Here is a 4631-nt window from a genome sequence, read left to right on the forward strand (position 1 = left end):
CTCTAGAGCAGTGGTTCTCAGTGTGGTCCTGGGACCAGCAGCTGCATTGGCATTATCTGGGAACTTATTGCCCATGCAAATTCTGAGATCACAGGAACAGATTTTAAGAAGCCCTCCAGCTGATCATGAGGGAAACTCAAGTTTAAGAACAATGGTTGAGGCTCTGCCTTTGGCTCAGGTCGTGATCCCAGGGTCCTGGGATCGTCCCACATAAGGCTCACCCTCACCACAGGGAGCCTGCTTCTCCTTCTGCTTGTATCTCTGCCTCTCTTTCTGTCTCATGAATAAATAAATAAAATCTTAAAAAAAAAAAAAAAAGAACTGCTGCTTTAAAGGCAGACCTGGGAGTGGTTAGAAATAAACTCTTAAATTCTATTGTCTTTGATTTTACCAGTATTGCCAAATTATTCTTCAAAAAAGTAGTTCATTTTGTTACACATCTTCATCAAAATTTTGTGTTAACTTTTTAAGTTTAAGCATCTGCTACTTGCAAAATAGTTGTCTTGTGATTTTAATTTGCATTTCCTTGACCAGTACATAGGGTTAACCATCTTGGTATATGTTTATTAAGCATTCATGTTTTCATCTGTATCTTCAGTCAGTTTTTCTATTAGTTTATTGATCTTTTATTGATTTGAGGACTTTTTGATTATCCTAGATATTAAGCCTTTATTTGATCATATAAGTTACAAATATCTCCTAGTGTGCAACATATTTTTAAAATATTTTTATGCTATCTTCCATCTCATAGTTTTTTTTTTAATTTAAATGTGGCCAAATTAATCAACATTTTCCTTTCTCTTTGTATATTTCCTATAAGAAATTCCTTTTTATCTGAATATCTTAAAACATTTACTTATATTTTCTTCCAAATACTTAGTTTTGCTTTTCAGATTTAGATCCTTAACCTATCTGGAATTGACTTTTGTGTACATGAAGAATCTATTTAAATTTTTTATTAAAAAATTTGGTCCAGTACCAGTTTTTGAATTATCCTTCTTCCTCCACTAATCTACAATATCAACTTGGTTGTATGTAATATTTTCACATTGTGTGAGCCTGTTGCACAGTTCTAGATCCTGTTCCAGTGGGGTTTTTTCCATCTCTACATTAGTTCTATAATGCCCTTCTTATTACAGTTCACTTTTTTTCTCAATCAATATTAGCCAATGTTCATTTGTTTTTTTAATTCTATTTTTCTGGTTTGCTGTTTCATTAATTTCTGATTTTCTATTTCCTTCCATTTTCTTACTCTCTTGTTCTTTGTCTATACTGGTAAGCTGAATGCTTAGCTGAAAAATTTTCAGCATTTACTGTTATGATGTAACAGGGCTATATATTTTCCTCTAAGTACTGCCTTATCTGACACCCATATAATTTGATCTTTACAATTTTAGTGTTCATATCTAAATATATTTTAATTTCCTCTGTGCTTTCTTCTTGTCCCTTCTTGTCCATATTTAAAAATATGAAAAGTCCAGAAAACTATAAGCTAATTGAGGGGATAAAAGGAACAGAAAGAAGCATCTTGCAAGTGAACTCCAGGCGCAGTGGTTTAGCACCTGCCTTTGGCCCGGGGCGTAATCCTGGAGACCCAGGATCGAATCCCACGTCAGGCTCCCAGTGCATGGAGCCTGCTTCTCCCTCTGTCTGTGTCTCTGCCTCTCTCTCTCTCTCTCTCTCTCTCTCTCTCTCTGTGACTATCATAAATAAATAAATAAAAATTAAAAAAATAAAATAAAAAGAAACACAACAACATACATATGAATTCCTGTGCTCTTCAGTACTAAGTCCAGATGCCATTTCCTGGCTTTCAAAGTCTTCCACAATCTGGCCCTACCCCACCAGTTATCTTTATTGCTTAGAGCTCCCTGTGTCTTCTTGTTGCATTCAGACAGTTCTACTGGGAATCTTTTCAGTTTGGTCTTAGACGTAGGAAATGTTTCCATTCTTACTTAACTTCTTAGTATATTATGTTAGAGATGAAAAGGACAAGTGAAATAAGGAATCAGATATAAGATACAATATCTGCTGATTTTGCTAACTCTGCACAATTTCCCTATTCTTTAACTTGCCTGGGATTTATACACCTATTCCTATGTGGCCACTCCCTTTTTCTTCTCTCTGCTTAGTTTGTTGAAACTTGTGTGTGTGTGTGTGTGTGTGTAAGAAAGACTAGTCCTACAGTGTCACATCATGAACATCAAATATCATAATATATACTGGTCTTCATTTGTTAATTCTTTAGGCTCAAAAAATTCTTTAGACCACTGAAACAGAACTGTTTGGAATTGTCGTTTGAACACCTCAAATGATTCTTGAGGATACCAAGAATGACATCTTAGAATAGAATACAAGTTCTAGGAACCTCAGCCCACATGGGGCTCAGTCACTCAACTCTTCATTGAAGTAGATGCAGTTCTGTTTACCAACAAAAGGTAAGTCTTCACTGGTTCCAGTTCTGGAACATCTAACCTCAAATGCAATTCAAGGTGGAAGACCAGAAGAGACAAATCACACATATGACACAAATGGCAAATCATTACAGAGTATGATTTCAAATCACATATTAGAACAAAACTTGAGTCTTCAAAGAAACTCTAATTTAAGTTTAGTTGTTTTCATGAGTAGGAAAGATTGTCTTCACTTTTTATTAGAGCCAAGAGAGATTTCCAGATGGAACTGGCTATACTGTAAAGAGGAATTATCCAAAACTGACTTCAAAGGGAAGAAAAATTCTTATGCTCTAAGTATGGAGCAGAAAATGCATACAAGTAAAATACAAAGACCTGTGTTTTATTTCTAAGCCATTCTTATATAGTCTCCATCTTTCATTTGCAAAAGTATCTCTAAGGCAATCTCCAGTTCTGTCATCCTGCAATTTTTACTGATTGGCTCTTTTCATGATTTTAAAGCCAAACACAGCCATTCAAATTTTCTCTAACCTGAAAATATTTCATATTGTCTTCCTAGAATTATGAAGTACAATCTGTGACTACCAAAATTCATTTAGGCATTGGAGATTCTTCCTAGGTCAAAGGTCATTATGAAACTCTGGATATATCACTGTAAGCTGGACATTATGCAAAAATTGCAGCCTGCTTTACCTATGTTTTGGTGGTAGAACTTTCACTAGAAGAGGGTTTCCTGATTCCTCATATCAGGAAGCAAATGTTGATATTGCCATTGGTCTGCAAGCATGGTAGTACTCAAGTTTAATAATCTTTGAAAGACTACCATGATTCTTGTCTGAGCTCTAGCCAGATACTGGGAAATTCTTATACCTACCCCAGAAGGTCATGTAATGTTACTGAGAAGGAAGGAAGTTTATGAAATGACAGGTGGCAGTTCATGTTCATGGATGAAACCTAATTTGGAAAGTGAGATGAAGATTTAAATTCTAGTTCTGAAAAAAAAAAAAATTCTAGTTCTGATGCTGATATAAACTGGTTTTGTTACCCTGGGTAAGACACCAAATTTATCTGGGCCTTATATTTTTCATCTTTAAAATATGTAAGTTGATGTTATTAGTGATCTTCAAATGCTATTTTAACCAGTAAAATTTTTATTTGACTGTTTACTTGTATCTGTCTAATATTTACTAAATCCTCTGGAGACCTTAATAAAAATCATGACTCTCTGAAGTATGTATATTAGAATCCCACAAAGGAATCTCTTTTGTTTACTACAACTGAAAAATGATACAATATATTTTACTGAAGTCCAGCTTTTATATTCCTAATATAGCACAGTTGCTTTCTATAAGTAAAATGGAAAGGGAGGGGGGATGCCGTTGTTTTATTTATTTGTTTTATTATATATACTATGTACTGTATTATATTATTTATATGTATTTAATATTCTTATAATGGTGTGTATTTTGTATATGTCATGTATTTTATTGCACATATATGTTTATATTTATAAACTCTTGCTTTGAAAGTGATTTAACTTCAGGGATCTATAAATCAGAAGTCTCTCATCTTTTACTTCCCAGGATCATTCTTTATAGCCAGACTACTATTTCAAGAAGTCTTACTTCACTGGCATAAAAACTTTGATTGGCCTTAGTTAATTCAAACTCCATTAAAAAAAAAAAAACTTGTATATATTGGTATATAAGTTAGTGCATGACTTAGTGTATAAGTTGAGACCCTGGAGAACTTTGTCATGAACACGACAAGAACATACCAAAGGCTGCAGATGAAGACAGTATATCATTCTATAACTTAAAATTCTTTTTGAAAATAAACCACCTGATGCTTAAATTTTGAAAGTCATTCATAGAGTTCCTCTTCCATATTATTTATATTGATGTCTAAGTTGTATCATATTTTTTCCTTCTGATGTGTGTTATGCTGGCCTACTGAAAAATATCATCATCACCATCATCATGATCACCTCCTCACCATCATCACCATCACCGTCCTCCTCCTCCTCGTTATCATCATCACCATCATAATCATTATTTTCTGCAGTAAACACAGTAGTGAAAAAACTGGCTGACATTAAAGTTGGGCAGCATGATATTGTACCACTGGTTTCAGTCCTTGTGTCTGTTCTACTGCTACTGTCACTGTAATCTTTTTGCAAAATGTATGAAAAGCCTAAATTGTTGACTGCATACGTTT

The sequence above is a fragment of the Canis aureus genome, chromosome 2 (genome assembly GCF_053574225.1).
Source record: "Canis aureus isolate CA01 chromosome 2, VMU_Caureus_v.1.0, whole genome shotgun sequence".
Lineage (NCBI taxonomy): Eukaryota > Metazoa > Chordata > Mammalia > Carnivora > Canidae > Canis > Canis aureus.